The 18,652-nt window shown below is 40.4% G+C and overlaps 1 long non-coding RNA gene across 2 annotated transcripts in view; it reads left to right on the top strand.

Moving 5' to 3' along the window:
- LOC148385285 (uncharacterized) overlaps positions 1-18,652 on the top strand; it is a 194,214-nt gene that overhangs the window by 161,768 nt on the left and 13,794 nt on the right. Inside the window, exon 4 of one of the 2 annotated variants that reach the window (XR_015853070.1) lies at positions 12,568-13,056. The exons of the other annotated variant lie outside the window; for it this stretch is intronic. This is a non-coding gene — a long non-coding RNA (uncharacterized LOC148385285). Of the gene's footprint in view, positions 1-12,567; positions 13,057-18,652 lie in introns of those variants that run through there. 2 annotated transcript variants of the gene reach the window in all.

Here is an 18,652-nt window from a genome sequence, read left to right as displayed (position 1 = left end):
CAGACAAAAGTAATGAGTCACATCTAATTCTTTTATTGTTTTCATTATATTGGGGACCTTGTGTAATCATTAGCAATTTGCAGAATGCCCTTTTTTTTGTTCAATCCTTCAAACTATGATTGGCTGAGGTTTGTGTGGAAAAACTCAACCCCATCAGACAGACTTGGGATGGCCAGATTTCTTTTTTGTCAAACAGCTGTTACATCTGACCTCACAAATGTTTATTTGGATGAATGGATAAAAAATCCCATAGACAAAAATCTGTCAAACGTCGCCCTAGCATCTGTTCATCTGGAATATATATGCAAGCCAATAAAAAAAAATTCAGGTGAATATGAATTTCCTGATTCCTCCCCGCCTTTTGGGACCTTGATCTGTAAGATGGGAATGTGTTGGTTTCTAACTTCCACCTTCTGTTGATCGACTACGTTACAATGCAATGTAAATCCAGCGATCAAAAGATCTACTTAATCCACTCTGCTGATCCCTTTGGTGGAAAAACAATGAGCGTGGATATGTTCCGGTGCTATCAACAGATAAACATGCAGGCAAGCAGATGGAGAACAGATCTGACTAGGGTGCCGGGCTTTTTGCTGGAGGGAATGCAGTTGAAGATAATGTGCTATGACGTGCCATTTTGATGTGGACTGCTTCAACACAAGACGCTTTAAGCCATGCAGAGGGAAAAATTTGCAAGTTGGCGCTAATTACCTGAGAGAGTCAGACAAGGCAGAGACATATGAAGCTCAGCCAGAAAACCTGCACACCTTCTGACCTGCATCTCGCTCTTGCTTGATGGCTTCGAGCAGCTGAAGTGGCTGACTTTGATGTCTACAAAAACTAATTCATTCATCCATCACCACGCTTGGGAGTTTTATTGTCGTCCTACGATGCCGTGAGACATACTGAATGGAAAGTCCCACAAGGAACATGTCTTAGTCATCAAGGTGGTTTGGTAGACTTGCTTTGCATGGCTGGTATCCAATTAATTGGAAATTTTCCAAACTGCAATCATCCATTCTCAATGAAGAGATGACAGCAAGACTTATAAAAATGACGAATCAATTGTTCACTTCTCCTTATGAATTCCTTCTCCTTGTTTCTATAGTTGCTGTGCGTATTTCCTGCAGAATAAAGCGGAGAGTATTTTTTAAAATGTTCTTTACGGTGGTTAACTCGTTTTTTTCTACACTTCTACAACGGCTAAAATGTCTATTAATTGTTTTCATTTTAAATGTCAACTTGTCAGGGGGTCCTGCTGAACTCTCCTTTCTTTCTATAGCTGTCTTGATCGATAAAGCTACCTTTCGGCAATGCAACATGTTGTCGCCATGACATTTGGTCAACCGTCTTTTCTTCCCTCACCTGCCTCTCTCTGCTGAATAGGAACATAACAATGAGATTTAGCTCTGGATCAATAGCTCCACTCCTATGATACATTTACTCACAAAATGAATACTGATGGGTGAAAACAAATACCTGCATAGGGAATTCGTATTCCAGCTTGTGTGTAATAGCTGCGCCAATGATGTTTCATTGTTTTTTCCGCTTGTGTGTTTTTTTTCTCTCCGTCCATGCAATCAAATTTAGGATATACACGTGATTTAATCAAAGCTAGTAATGTCAAGCCAAGCTCTTGTGTGTTTATGAGCAGTACCGTGGGTATGTGGACTCACATCACATGTATCATGCCCGTGAATACTATGCGATTGTTTGCATTTCATTCAACGGTGTAGGCTTAGTGGGATATGTATAATAAATATGGAAAATGAATTGATCCTTACCACATGTGTTTGCGGGTGTATTGAGTTATGTTCCTGGGTCGTGTGCTCATTGTGTTTGTATTGTGTGTGAGGAATTGCCAATGGAATATAAATGTGAGGTTTAGCTCCATTTTTTAGACTATATACCTGATTTGTTTACTGTAGCCATGGAACACGTAGTGGTAGAAATAGTATGTTTATATTATGTATATGTTCATACATATGCAGGGATATTTATGGATTCAACCTAGAGTTCATTACATATTTGGTCATTTTTACGCACTGCAAGGCTTGTTTCCTAAATGTTGAGCGAAACTGTAGGAAATAAATTAGATGAGGTGATCGTTATTCAAGTCACTGTTGTGTTTTTGCTGCTCGGCTTGGCTCAGCTTGAGATGCCTTGATTTCAATGTGTCCAAATCTTCATAAATATTTCAACCTTCATTTTCCTGTCACTACCAAATACTAAAAAATGAATTGGAAATATGAAAAGGTAGAGAAACTAGCTCTGATCAATCGTCCACTATTGTAACAATTGGAAACTGCAAATTTGACTTTGTCAAGGTTACGTCTATGTGATATTCATTCAAAACACACTTGCTCCCTCCCAGCCTCCTGTTGTTAGACAATTAGCTCCTTGCGTTGTGTTTAGTGTTTGTGCTCAAGGCCCCAAGTATTTGACCCCCCCCACGTGACTGACCTCCACTGTTTAAACATCTCACCACGTGTTTCCCTTTTGATCAGCGTATGCCATTCTTACTGATTTTCCAAATCACTGATGCTTGTCAAAGAATTAATTACCTGGATCGTTGCTCTGCAGATCCTCGCACCAGCTGCAGGGGTTCACTAGAGGGACCTCTGCATCCTCTCAGTATTCCCCGCTAATCACCCACAATCCATTTCAAAGTCAACCTGATTGGCCGGCTACCCGAGGAGTAATGTGGAATTAGACTGCATCCTGACAGTAACACTCTTATATTTGCATACAGCCACACAGCAGATTAGCTTTCAGGATCCTGCCGACGGGAGGTGAATACCCGCATCAGCGCCATTCCTAAATGGCAGTTGCATCCTACAGTTTATTAGATAAGTAATAGCGGAAAGTATTGTCCTAAGCGTGCATCCTCGATGCCTTATTAGGTTTTCAGCACAATGTGTTCATTAACAACGAGGATGAACATTAAAATGCATACCTTTTCAGGGAATGCTACAAAGTGATCCCAAATGAATTATTCTGCATTTTCTGGATCATAAACATTCATATTTGTAATATACTTAGAAAATAAAACATGGCACGCTTGAGATGGGTCCGCCTTCAGGGCGTATCTACCGATGCAGCTTGCTGTGGCTTGCATACGGGATAAGTAAGCGGCTGTAAAGGCGCCCGCTGTTCTTGGTCTGTCAGTTGTTCTGCGGGGGGTTGCGGCAGGATGACGTCAGGCGGGCTCAAGCACTCACTGACCTCTGTAACAGCGATAGGAGTGCAGTGTACTCCAGACAGCTTTATAACAGTGCAGGCGGTGTCTTCTAGTGCTGTGGGAGATGCTTTACAAGTACAGCAAGGGATGCAATATAAAAGAGGATTGCAGACAGCTTGCCTGGGGCAGAATTTTCCATTGATTCACGCTTAGTGGTTGTACAAAAATGGAAATGAGAGTGAACTTTATGGAAAAAGAGACAGTGAAATAAAGCCTTAATCTGTTCAGCTCCAGTAAGGAAATTATGTATTCAGCGGTGTTTGTGTAAACTCTGAGTACAAATACGTATATCAATTTGATTTTTTTTTTTCCTCAGAAAATGTGGCTTAAAATCTATTCTCTGTGTATTTATTATATTATATTTTATTTTATTATAATTTATTTATTAGAAGTTCCACACCTGGAGGCAAGTAACATGTTTTTTTTTTTTTTTTTTTTTGCTGCATCAATGTTATACTTCAGTGACTTTTGTTGCTGTTGTTCAGAGCTAGTTTAGTTAATTCGATTAGGGCAAACCATCTGTAGCAGGGAAAGCCACAAAAGTACCCAGAATATAGTACATACTGTACATGCAAGGCCCATCCATGCTCATATTTTTTATTACTCAACATTAGATTTTATCTTAGGGCAACGTATGACCTTATCGAGGTTTTTGACACCATCCTCAATAGGCTTTCTAGCCATTCTCATTTCATCTCTTGGTTAGCCCATCTCATTAAGCTCTCTTTCCGTAATTCAGTGTGTCATTTTATAGCCGGCTCAACAATTTAGCCACTTTCCTCTGGCCTCTTTTCCCACCCCAATCCCATTACATAGGAAGAGACTATTAAAATGTATGCTGGCTCATGAACCCCTTCTTTTTATTTACTGTATCCTTAATGATGAACATGTTTTGACCATATTTATGTTTGGTCACTCTCAATCTTTATGAATACATTAACTGTGAATTTGGAAAATAAGAGGTTGTTTTGCTGCCAAAGACACTCACAGATGGGCCTGATGGAAGGCAGCCATTTAGTCTTGAGGCCAAATTGTAGCCTCGGTGTCTGATGTTGGATGCTTTGTGATGGTGTGATAGCTTGACCTCTAATTTTGGATCCCCTGGTATTGCGCTATTAATGCTGGAATCACACTTCTGAAGTTCATCGAGTACATACCGGTAATATTACGGAATGGAACCCGGCACCTCTGAACTGTGAGGTGACGTGCAAACCAGTACTCCACCGTTCCGCCATGGACAAATACATCACATTTATTACAATCAATATTTTAGGCAAACCTTCTCTTTACCGTTTAGTTGAACTGTTTAATGCTTGAACCGTAGATTAATGTTGAGGACCTTACGTTGTTTTTACCATATGAAAAGCAGCACCTGCCTTAGGATGAAAGCAATCAGGCGAAAACACATTGCCGGTGCCACCGGCTCGCCTTTGTGCTAACCTCATCTCAAAGACCAGATATGCTATAAGACCGTTTGAATCCATGAAAAAGCACCTTGCACTGGAGTGGGAAATTGGCTACAAGTCATTATGCACAAACACCAAATGCCTTGGCATTTTCTGTCCCTGCCAAACAATCACCTCCCTTTCCTATGTCTATTTGCAATTAATGATTGAATTTCAGTCCCCTCCAAAATCCCATTTCTGCTTTGTGTATGTATCCCCAACACACACTGCTAACAGTACACAACATGCATAGCAAAGCTTATCTCCAGCCTTTAGATGGGAGGGGGGGAGACTATGGAAACAGTCTTGATTATTTCTCTCCTTCTCCAAAGCACTGCTGTGTGCTTTGGGATTATAGAGGATTTCTGTGGTGGCTTCACATGCACACTGACTGGCTGCAAGTGAGAAAAAAGTGTTAGAGAGAAAAAGACTCTTGCTCAATAACACCCTGGTTTACTCCACCTTTTCTCCTCACCCAGTACTAAGCCAGCCCACCCACCCCTCCACGCACAACCCACTAGCCAGTCCTTGGAGTATTACATCACACTGATGTAATGTCTAACCAATCACAACACAGTGGCGCTAAAACCTTCCAGGATTATGGAAGTCGGTTGCTCAGACTGGGTAATGAGAGAGAGAGTGGGGGGGCGGTAACAGGTAAACGTTTTCAAGGTCTACAATATTAGAACAGTCTGCCTTTCCGGGTGTTTACTCGGTGGGCCGACAGTCATCATTGAGCTGGTTAATAAAAAATAATCTTTGCATATTTTGAAAAGATACAAATTTGCAACCACAAAAAATTTCTTTTTTTTTTTTGGTGTGGGGTCTTATGACGTAATACACGTGTCAAACGCAAGGCCTGGGTCCAGATATGGCCCGCGACATCAATTTATGTGACGAAGACAAATTGTGCATCAAATTCGTGTGTCATTACTAGAATTGCAAATTGTCTTCACTTTTAATATCTTTTTTTTTAAATATGTGACCAGTTTTTACTCTGATTTGAAAACGAGTTATTTATCAGTTTGTTTTGTAGCTTTTACTGTATATAATGAGGTGCTCGTAAATTTATTTGGGTTGACAGTCGTAATGGCCCTCCGAAAGAAGCTATGACTACCATGCGGCTCGTGAAAAAAAATGAGTTTGACACCCCTGACGTAATATGTGCCGAATGAGTTTAGTATGTAATCCTGATAAGTACGTATATCTGTGTAGATGTCAAGGTTGGAAGCATCCTCTGAGCTCTTTCGGCCCATTAGCTCATCTGGTTGTTGTCATCGGGCCTGACGGTAGATCGAGTGTGCCTGTCATTGTGACTGACGCTGCGTGGTGTCACCTTCTTCCCTCTCAACACGACATCACACCATATGGACCCTCCCCTTACAAACGTCACCTCCATTGCACCACTCATACACACACAACTGCATGAAACCTTCCAGGCGCCATCAGACAATGTCACACTAACAGTTGGTGATTTTGGATTGTGTTTGTATTTCTGTGTGTGGTATATACAACAACTGCCACACCAGTTCTGCTGTGTAAAATTGATGGGGGATATTTTTACAGCACAATATTTATAGGTGCAGTAGATACACTGAGAGGAAATGACTGGCTATTGAAGGACAGGAAGCGGAATGCTGAGTTCTGACAAGAAGGCCTCGTGGCGGAAATGATGAATCGCTAATGGGATAGCTGTTAGCAGAAAAATGTTCACTTCCAGAATCAATGTTCCATACTGGCCATACTTACAGCATGTGCATTTATCTTGTTCCACGGAACAGTGGTTAAATTGCAGCATTGCCATCATTTCTCACACAATCCGTAAATTCATACCAAAGATGTCACAGTAAAACCTTTTTTTGATCGGTATCAAGGGGTCTTATGGTTTTCAATTTCTGAACCAATTTTCAACTCAGAAGTGTATACTTGCAGATTTGTAGGGGGTTGTTATTCATAAGCGAGGTAACACAAACCACCGTGTGCCCGAGAGTTGTTAGCATCAGTGGTGTCAGCTTTTTCTTCTCGCCAATTCTCAGTGGAGATTGGACACTGGGCAAGCTGCAGCTGGTTTACCTGACACACACTTAAGCAGCTCCTGGGAGAACCCACCCCTGAGGAAGCTGCTGGATTTTGGCTTGATCCTTAACACCAACTAACCAAAACGTTATTTGAGTAACATTTTCGTCCTTGGGGTAAAATAAGTTTCCAAAATACAATTCCAAAATACATCTTTGTGAAACGGGTGGCCTCCTCCAATGGGTCAATGTCGTAAAAGCTCGGAATAATCATATTTTATTCCTTTGTCAAAAAGAACATCAACGCAGCAGATGTATGCTGTTAAGAAGTACGGGAAGGGGGTGAGGGAGGGGGGTAAGCAATTTCACTCAGACTCTGTAATATGTGAAACTAGATTGCAAAACAGGAAAATTAAACTCTCAGATGCATCTCATCAAAAGATACATTCAAGCTTCCCGAGCCCGGCTTTCAAATTTCACATTCACCGAGGCGACAGAAAGTGGCGTCGACGGCCAGAAACAGGGAGGAAAGATTAATGTAAATCTCCAAATAAGGCATTAATATTTCATTAGTGCCTCTTTTTTTTCCTCCTCTCTGAGTGACAGAGGAGAGGAGATAGTGGCCGATTTAATGATTTTAGACTCTATTCCTTTCATTCTCTCCAATGTCACTTGCACCCCCCTACCACCCTCCACCTCGTTTTCCCAGTCAGCAGATGGGCTTAGCCTCATTTTTTTTTATGAATCCTTTGCAGAGCCAGCTGCACGTAATTACATTCAATTCAACCTTATCGCTCAAATTAAAAAGATTAGATTATTTGTGAAAGAAGTGTATGCAACTCTGCCACTTTATAGTGAGCTTTACCCCCCCCCCACCTCACACATAAGTCCTTTACAGATACAATGTCACCATACAATATTATCTTCAAAAAAACGGTTTGATTTAAAAGAAATATCCCACACTCCCATGTTTTTCCATCGTCTACATGCAGGATATGGATACTGTCGATTAAGCGATGAATCAGCAGCAAACACACTTTTTTAATCTGAGCCCAACTTATTCCACATGAGTATTTATTTCATACTGCTTCCGTAATTATTCACATGCAACAGGAATGTATTCTGACTCAGCATAACCAAAGTGTGAAGGCAGCACATTTTTACCAGACGCACGGATATTAATATTTGTGTGTAACACTAATGAATCTCAGCGGACACGCCATCGTTGAATGTGTATGTGAATGCTTTATGTTATATGATATGAATATACAGGCCCATGTATCACTTTGTCTGCCTATTGATCGTCTACTGTAATGCTGTTTGATTAGTCTGGTCTGCCTCCTGCAGAAACAGTCGCTGCAGAGTGGGGAATATAATTCAGATTTCCCCCAAAGCCCCCCATGGGGATTAGTTGAGTTGCTATCACCCGGCAGCATTACTAATTGATTGGCTGATTGCAAGCACATTCATTTCAGGTCATGCACTGTGCATTCATCCCACAAACACTTCACATATTCCTCAGATGTTGCGTAAGGTGACATAGGGGCAGGAGGTTTTATGGATAATGGATATTCCACATGACATGATCAAATATAAATGACCTTTTGATGTTATTTCATTGTTGTCCATTTTCACACCGAGCCAAACGATAGGAGTATATGACAAGAAGGTTGGTTAGTTTTGTGTTACAGCACCTGCATCGCACAATAAGAAATCTTTTAGGTCACCTAAACATTTATTTATTTATTTATTTATTTACTTACTTACTTACTTACTTACTTACTTACTTACTTACTTACTTACTTACTTACTTACTTACTTACTTACTTACTTACTTATTTATTCATTCATTCGTTTATTTATTTAATTAGAAAATATATCTATTTTCTGTAACAAAAATTTGCTAAGGTGCCAAAACCAATAGACCAACCAGCGGGAAATTTAGCACCCATGTTACTTCCTGTTTGCCAATTTTGCAGCATTACCGGGACAAACTTGGAGAAATTTCTCACCTCACAAAACTTTTTTGTAGAAGCACTGTTTTGGTCCTATTTGATAACAATTAGGACTCGAAATGTCAGCGGAAAAGATTTTTGTTATCTATATGCCAAAGTATATGCCAAACAAGGGTCCATTGACCCAGTAGAAATTTCTTTCCGACGGCAGACAGCTCTTGTGTAATTAAGAGATCTTGTGATTGACAGCACTTATAGTTCATGAAGCTTCAGGCGCCACTTTTGTCGCTCCTAATCAAAGTCGTTGATTGGACCGAGACACTGTGAAGAAAAGCAAAGATGTTTTGTCCAACGTCGAATCGATCAGCATTGTTTCACACCAATTAACGGCGTTCTTGCTGGTATTTGACTCTAGTGTTTAATGCGTCTAAACATGGATTGTTAATGAAGCCTCTGCTTCATTTCTGGTATTTCAGCCACTTTGTATCCGCCCTGCTTTTATTACACAATCATTTCAATCCAGGAGACATTATTTAGTTATTAATGATTACACTAGTCACTTTCACAAGGGAAATTGCGAGCAATAGAGGTGACTTTGGCTCTTAAACTGTCACTGGGAAGTCAAATGAAATAAGCTCTTTAATAGCGAAGACATCAGTGTGTTGGGTGTAACCACGGCCGCTCGGTTGTGTATGATATACAGTTTATTGAAGAGTGGCATATTTCAAAGTGACACCCTTCATTCCATTCTCCACAATGACTATAAAGTGGACATGTTTTACTGCACATTATAATAACTATCATAACGGCAGGATCAAGAATGTGCAGCTGAGCATTAAACCCGAGGTGCTCCTTAATGACTTCAGGAATGAGTGAAGTACATAATTTATAGATTTTTTAAATTTATTTAATGGATTTTTTAGTTTTTTTATGATGCATTGGGAATTGTGATGCTTTTTAATCATTAATTAATTTTATTTATATATGATTGAGAGTTTGACTATTTTTTTTTTAAGTCTAATCAAGTTATTCTGGCCTGTAAGATTATTGAAAGGAAAACAACCCCTGGTTGCTGTAAAATGAGGCAATATTGAATTCACAATGTTGGGATTAGTGTTGTGAGAGCAGGGAGATGTATAATGGTGGTGTGGTATAATGTTATAATTCATGCAAACATCCCCAGGCTATTTATACCACACCACTACAATGTAATTGTGGCCAATATTTAATCCAACTAAGAGTTGCAGTGGCAGACGTTCAAGTCCGGTCTGAAATTAATATTTCAGTGGTGTCATGTTGTCGACAAGTGTGACAATTTGTTTGTACTGTTGTGGACAGCTAACCATTGGTGAGGATCAAAAGCAAATGAATTTCTGAATTAATTTGTTTTTTGGAGCACTTGAGCATATTGAATACTTTTTTTTCTAACCATTTTAAAAAAAAAAGGTGGCTCAGTAGTTAGGTGGTTAACGTATTCATGGTGATTCCATACCTCTGCTTTAAACACTTTAGAATAGAATGCTCCAACTAAGTAATCACATTTATGTTTAAGATTTGTGTTGCCCATTAGCGCGTGGCCTGAGAGGCATGCCTAACATGAAATTATGCTCTTCACTGGCACAATCGTTTGCATTTTTTTTTTTGGAGGTTGGGGCACAAAGTAAAGGAATTTCATTACCCCTTGCAAATTGATTGGCTAATGTTTTCCGAAAAATCAATACGACCTCGCTCAGTTTACTAATTGGATTATTTGGTTCTGATCCGTGATGTCCAAACACAAACCTAATATGCATTGTTTATGAAATGAATACCTTGGAAGAAGATGCTACTGTCAAAGTCAAATATGCCTTTGTTGATATTTTTTAAATATTTTTTCGCGAGAGAAACAAAACAAAGCATAATTATAATATTAATGTAGGCTGGCATTTTGGCGAGCTGGCATATGAATCGGTTTAATACTAATCAACAAAGCTTACTTTATTCAGGCTGCTTTGAAGACTGTTTATTAGTCAGGGAATAATAAGTAATCCATGAGTATTAATGATAATGGATAAGACTAATGGCTGATGCCGGCTCTCTCCCACTCTTAAGCGCCACACTTCATTAGTGACGGGCAGATTAGTGGCAAGGAGAAAGTGCACAACACACTCCACCTGAGAATCTGCCGACACACACACAGATACATACACACACACAAACTCCCCCCCCCCCCTCCCCTCCCGTGACAACAAGATGGAACACTGTCAAGCTCATTTGCTCTTCAATAGACTAACCATAATTAAGGGCATCCCGTCCAAGAAGCGGAGGGAAATAAAATGAATCGACATCAAATAAATCATCTGCTAGGCTTGGCTTCTCCCAAGCTTCCAGTCTGATTATGGTATTTTTCACCAATGCTGAAGGTAAACTGAATGTGGGTTTTATATGTGTGCATGGATTTTCATCCCACATCACTAACCATGACAGCTGAGCCAAGTCGCTTGGCGCAAGTTAATTCCACCCAGGCCCCGCAATGTCTTTTCTCCACACTCATTTATCGTACATTATGTAGATGGTGTATTGCTATCACATCAAGCAAAGAGTGAAGCACTTATAGGAAGGACTTGACAATATAAAGTTCTCCCTGCTGCACTCTAATATGCTCAGTGAAAGTGTTGAAAATACGCTCATGCATTCCAACAGTGTCCACAATGCACCTATTTAATCTTATCAGTTCCATTTACATGCATATCATATTTTTTTTATATTTTCAAAATGATTTATACCATTTCTCAATCCAAAATTACCCAAATGTTTTCAGTTCATAATTATTTATTATGCCAAAAACTAACATGATAAAATAACTGCTGGTTTCCTCAAAACTACCTCATTGGGTAGCCGTATTTATATATCACAAAAAAAGTCTATAGGGGTTTAAAATAATGCAAAACAATATTTTTTAAATAATAATAAGAAGACGTATTAGCTATTTATTCAATAGTTCATGCCACCTAATCTCAGATAATTTGTGTTTTAACTGCATGTCATTTAGAATTTATTTTTAAAAAAAATCTATTACGTTTTTGTGGGGTGCCTTTTGATTGCGCAGGTGGTGTCAACTCCTTTTTTAAGTGTCGAAAGACAAGAGGGGTCTGACACAAGATGTTAGACTGCGTGTAGCCGTGAACTGCACAGACAGCAGTGGCGTGTACCGCCTGCAGGGATAAGACTGCGCCGATTCACCTGATTTGACACACTTACAGTAGACCCGACGGCGTACGCACTCCACATCATCACAGCGATTTAGACTCATGATGGCTGTGTAAAACTAAATAAAGTGAATCCCCACACATCAGTATTGTTGCACCAAAATTACCAAGTATTTCGACAAGGGCAGAGTTGTGGATTCAGACTCCATAACATTAATTTGAAATTAGAAAAAACTGTGACACAAAATGATTTGACTAAAAATGTAGTCTTTATTCACTTCTCCAGATGTTCAAGAAAAATAGAGCAAGGGAGAAGAGGACTATATAGATTCTGCAGCAGAGTAATTCACATTTGCAATAATGTACATCCGAAGGAAGCGAAAATGCATGATCAAAATAAACCACTTGAGAGAAAATGATTTGCCAATGAAATGGCTCTGCCATTATCCACTTTACTTGTCTGCAAGTTACTGTAAAAAGCACCTAAAAAGCTTTTTGAAGGCAAGAAAATTGAATATATACAGTAAAAGGACAAGTGAGTGAGTGGCCTTATCGCAAACAAGTAGACCGTGCTTTTTCCACTTACTAAAGACAAAAGTGAAAGCACACAAGCTGTGTGAAAAACGCCACTGGTCATCATGCTTAAGTCTTTTTTTTTTTTCCCTTCGTTTTTTTTTTTTTTTTTCTCCCCTCTCCTTTGCTGTCACTACTGTCGCTGAGAAGCAAAGGCGAACCCAGAAGTCTCCATCAACTGTGGCGGACCCGAGGGATGAGGAAGCAATCACATTATATCTGCTGTCACACAAAGTCACTGTCAAGGTGTGCTGCTGGTAGAGGGGAGCAGCAGCACATGTGGCGCCGGAGACCCAGAAATACCTCGGCTTCATCTCAGCCCTGCTGCCCCCCGGCTACAAATGTAGCAAAAGTGAAGGCCACTGATTTCATGTAGACAAGCGCCTCTCTCAAGTTTTACGTTTGACTGGAGTGACCACTGCGGTTCAGTTCAGGCTCATTCTGTTAGCCAAGAGACTTTTGTTTTAACAAAAGGAGCAGGAAAAACATAGTTCTACATACTAAGGCATTGGTGTCAAACTCAAGGCCCGGGGGGGCAGATACGGTCCGCCACATCATTTTATGTGGCCCGCGAAGACAAATTAGCATCTTCAGGTGTCAATACTAAAATTGCAAATTGTCCTCAATTTTAAAAACTACAGATATAACGCACATTTGTTTTACCATTCAGTCAATATTTGAACAGTTTTTCCCTAGTCTGATTTCAAAGCTTTCATAAATTTGTTGTGTAGCCTAAACTGTAATTAAATGTAAATCATTGGCTGACTGGTCTTGGGTCTATACTTATAATTAAAAAAAAAAAAGCTGTGATGCAAAGGTATACTGTACCGTGACAGATAATACAATGTTGCTATGTGAAAATCAAAAAGTGCTGATAGTATCAGAATACAGCAATCTGAAAAAATGCTGGCAATCCAAGAGTTTGGTATAAACATAACACCAAGTGGCTGTGACATGTGACATCTGACACAGCACATTCCCACCAGGTTTTCTAATAAGAGGAAGTGCTTGTTAAACATGAACCACGGCTGATGAAACTGCAGTGCAATGCAGAGGTAGCAGAGGAGTAGTGTGTAACACACATATATTTTGCTGACCATGTGTGATGGTGTCTCAGGAGTTGCAGGGAGGGAAAAAAAAAAAGAAAAGCTATATTGTGGTGCCATGCCGGAGATGGAATTGAATGTAAAGCTCTGGAGGAATGTAGTGTCACTTCACTCGTTCAGCCATGTCTGTGAATCAATTCATCACTTTTTTATATCAGTTCCGTCAAGACTCGGGTTGTGTAATCTAGGCTCGCTCGGCATGGGGACGTTTGGTTCTTTTTTTTTTTTTTTCCCTTGGTGCGTGGCTGATTGAGAGTAAGAGTGAGAAAAAGATATGAGCAAATAAAATGGTTGCGAGTTCTTCATGCCGATCTGTTTGTTTTTTGATAGTTACATTTCAATTCCCTACAAATCTGCAAGAGCTTAATGGCTACACAAATGTTTTATTTAAATCTACATCTGCTGTTTGATTATTGTCGAACTGTCTTTTTTCACTAAATCTACAAGCAGTTAATATTTTAGTTAGCGTTTAACCTACTGATTAATTTGGTTAACTTCTGTTTTCACTCTGCGGCCAAATCTGCCATACTTTGCGTTTCTTAACATATAGGGAAACTTTTATATAACTTTTTAAACATAAATTTCCATTTGATCTTGGCTAACGTGAGCTGGCTTTTAGATTCCATCTCTATAAATCTGCCAACTGTCCATCCATCCATTTTCTGTCCCCCTTAGTCTCTTCAGGGTCATATAGATGAGCTGCAGCCAATCCCATCTGAATTTGGGGGAAAAGTAGAAAACTCACATTAAATCGGAGGAATTCCAGATCACTATGTCTCTTAATTGGCTTCCTCATCCACTTTGTGCATTTAGGTCATCCATGTTACAGCTGGCTTTAGATTGCTATTCTCCACGTTAACATCCAACAGTGATTGGCAGTCCAACACGCCCCGAACCTTTGGCTCAGCCTTCCTCCCATGGCAGCGGCATCCCCCTATGCACTCCATCATCAGCAAAATGGAATCAGCAAAACATCTCCCGCCCCTCCCCAATTCTTCAGAGAGGCTGTTTCATGTCAGGACTATCAAGTGGAGTGTGTGTCCTTAAGTTTCTCTATATGCTCTTCCAAACAACTTATTCATGTTATTTTTTACTACATCAACATACACAAAAAAACATTATATAAGAGAACTCAATACTGGTGCCTCATTGTCAACATAAACATCTTTGCCATATTCCACTGCTCTTCTATTACCATCTGTCTTTTCCTCACTTTTACTATCTGGGTTAAATAAACAAGCATATCACGCAAAGGCAAAATGTGAAATCCCACAGTGAGCGAGCTGCGACTGGAAACTAAAGTGGATCTCCACATATCCAGATTGAAGTCCATTAGCAGTGAACCGAGAGAACACCCAGCATGACTCTCACCTGCTCGCTTGGAGACCCCCCGAGCAGGCCCCCCATCTCCACTTCCCTCACACACACGCATGCGTACCTACAGTGACCCTCAACTCTGAACCGAGTACGCTAATAGGATGTGTCGTGCATCTATAAACATGAATTCCATCTACATGTACCCAGACTGAACACGCGTGGATAGGCATGCACAACACAGCAGGCCGTGTCCGTTTTCAATCCATCCAATCAGTCCGTTCCAATGAAGTGTTTGTTTTTTTTCGACATAAATAGATGCAAAGTGGAAATAAATTTGTTTGGCATAGGGAGAGCCTTGGTTTCTTTGGCCAAATTTGATCCTTTATTGAAAGTCAAGACGGTGTTTCCCATTTGCAACATCCTGCTGGTGTCAAATGACAAAGTGGCTAGTGCTGCAGTGTATATTTGTCTCAATAAGGAGGAGGAAGTGAGAATGAGAGAATTCTCAAGCAAGTGCTGTTTGGATTAATGCGTTCATGTAGGAGAACAAAACAAGAGGAGAACCAAATTAGAGTTTGAGATGGACAGAAGAGATCACTGAGGCCAATAAGTATCCCGATACACTGCTAGATGACACATAAATAACGAAAGAAGAAATACACCAAAATCTTTTTAGAGTGGCCAATTGACCAAACATACTTTTTTATCCAGATATGAGAATGGATCCATGAATGGATTGACCTATACATTTTTTTTATCCAGACCATAGATCCATGAATGACCTATAAATTGTAGAAGTACATTTTAAGTCTACAATTATCCTGCTGTTTTGGTTAAACTCTTTAAGAGACAGACTGGTTCATTATATGACTTTTTTATTTTCTTAGCAGTGTTCACCTTATTTGTATACTCAATCAATTTTACCAGACAAATGAAGTTAGACCTTGGAGGTTTGTTCGCTAACATTATCCAACGTATTCATGTTAATGACCGAACGAACCTCGCAGTCACATTGCCAAAGCCGCCCGTGTCTCATCAGGCACTTAGCAGCGATAAAGACGAAGCATGGCTCAGCCCTCTCATCTCAAGTTCATCATCATCTAATGCTTGAAATGAATCCAAAGACACGAGGCGCGTAGTGTTGAGCACATTTAGCAAGTTATTCAATTAACTAATGAAAAATGTCTCATTAATAACTGATCAAGGATGGTCATTAAAGTATAATCTAATCACGACGTCGCCGCGTGTCTCCCACCCGTTCCCTTAAAAAGTGATCATTAAGACTCCAAAGTGGCAAAGTGCTTGTGGCTTCGTGGCCTCCGCAGCGTTTCATGAGGAACAAAATCAAAGTGCTGCCATTGCTTTTAAGGTGCGGCAAACAATCAGGGCTCCCCGGCTAGTTGCAAGCGGAGCGGCAAGTGTGCTTAATGATCTAGTGTATAGCTACTCCTTTTGTTTTGCATATCTATTTGATATTCATGAAGTGTCCAAGCACACTGCCTTGACATGTGTCTCCATGGTGATAAATTATTGAGAGGTCTTTTGAGTGAGGCGCTTGAAAAGCAGTGTCCATTAATAATGAACCAGTCTGTGTACGCTTATAATTGTGTTATTTTCCCTGGAAAGTTCCACACCCGTGGTGGCTTTCAAATAAACTTTGCCTTTGATATGTGGACAATGGCCAGCGTTTATAGGCGCATGTTCTTTAAATGAGGCCATTTGGTGGATTGATCAGTTTGCTCTTTGGTGTATTTCGCACACAAAGCACAATGTAGACTTGGAGTTGGCACGTAAGAGTTGAACACGAGTTAATTGGAGCCCAGCTGACTTTGTGCGAAAAGTACAATCTGACAGCAAAGTGAATTAATTCAACGTATTTTCCGGACTATAAGGCGCAACTAAAAACCAAAAATTTTCTCAAAAGCCGGCAGTGCGCCTTATAGTCCGGTGCGCCTTATATATGGACTAAATTCCGAAATTTAAACTGGCCCGAAGCATTTTGTCATGAAATCAATCATAAGTGGCCCGCTGAAGACTATGAAACATGAATCCAAAAGACTATTATCATTATTTTGAGATTATAAAGTAATTTGTTGCGACTGAAGTTGAAATAAAAAAGATAAAATGGAGAATGATTTGATTTGGATTAAAAATCTGACATGATGTATTAATGGTGCGCCTTATAGTCCGGTGCGCCTTATATAAGGACAATGTTTTAAAATGGGCCATTCAATGAAGGTATGCCTTATAGTCTGTTGCGCCTTATAGTCCGGAAAATACGGTATATCATAAATCTTAAACTTTCTCAACTTTACAAGAATAATTTTTTTTATGTCAACAAGTTTAGGGGGTGCTGTGGACACCCCTCAGGTGTTTTTGAGGAGCCCCTTGCCCCAATGTGCCCCCCCCACTTTACACGCCACTGGGTCAAAGTCCCAGAGATAGACTCTTGGAATTGGAGGATATAAAAGCAAAAGAAATTGGAGCACATGACTGTGAAATAGCACTAGCTTCATCAGACAGAAGTGTAAGCCTGTTTGTGACGCGCTGCTCCTGAGCCGCTTGTGTGAGGGGATTGGAGAAGACATGTGTAATGTGTGTGAAAGGATGTCCTGTGGCGCAAAAAGCCGACATGTCCTCTTCACCGCCATCTTCTCTCTCACCTTGTATGCTCTTCTCTTTTCCTCATGTCTCTCGTTTGGCCTTCAGACTCAGACAAAAACAAGTAAAACATCAGCTCTTTGCCCGACGTCTCCGTCAAGTGCAAACATGCGCCGTCTCAATCTGTCCTCCGTCTTTCCATCCTTTTGCCCTTCTTTTCTCTCATCCTCAGTCAATTATACAGATGTCTAATGCCTTCTCCCGGCTGTAGGGAGCGGACAGAGCATCTATCATACTTTGGGGGGGATGAAGGCGGGGTGCTGCCGATGATGAGGACGGGGGGTGTGGGTGGAACACTCATTCCTCTGGGCTGGAAGGACGCCAGTCGGCTGGGCATCAAACCTTGGCCCTCGGCCCGGCAGCAGGCTTCCACAGCTCCTTCCCCTCCCTGCCAGATCTGGGCCATTTCCATGTGGGCCAACAGTAGGCAGCCCCCTTTTTTTGTTTTGCTGGTTTCTAATCTGTTGTTTGTTCTTGGGAGTGTGTTGCCGATGAGCAGTGAAGGAGAGTGGAGAATACATATCACGAATATTAGCAAGCGTTATTTTTAATACATGGAATAGGAGATGTGTCAGAAAAGTTCCAAGATTAGTGTCACAAAAGATATGCAGTTGTTTTGCTACAGGTCTCACCTTTGCTCACGCACTGAGCAAAGCAAATGCCGAAAAAGAACTGCCGGGTGATCATCTGACCTACACTGGAAATGAAAATGTATAGTCCTGGGATTTTTCTGACACACCTCTCAGTAAATAAATGAAAGATAAGGCTAAAAAAAATCCATAACTGGATGTGTAAATCTCTCATACGCTTATATTCACTTGAATGCATTACGATTTAAGTGTCACTGTTTAAGAATTCAACAGCTTCCTCTAAAATACCAAATTCTTTTGACAGTGAGATATCAACATCCCATAATACCGTTTATTCCGGGCCACATTGCAAAACAAGCTGAGCTAGAGAAAACAGGGTGAGCTCAGGTCGGCCGACTGGATGTCTGCAAAGCTTGTTTTTGTCAGACAACGCTCAATTTCTTTGCCAAGAAGTAGGAATAGAGCAGAAAATAAATGTGACTAAATCTCACCTCGTCAATACCTCAGCCAAGTTGCAGGAGCTGCAAGAGGTAAGGGGGAGTTCATAATCAAAACAGACTC

The sequence above is a fragment of the Syngnathus floridae genome, chromosome 16, assembly GCF_059516105.1.
Source record: "Syngnathus floridae isolate MCC-2025c chromosome 16, RoL_Sflo_1.0, whole genome shotgun sequence".
Taxonomy (NCBI): Eukaryota; Metazoa; Chordata; class Actinopteri; order Syngnathiformes; family Syngnathidae; genus Syngnathus; species Syngnathus floridae.
This window is presented reverse-complemented; position numbering and strand designations above follow the sequence as displayed.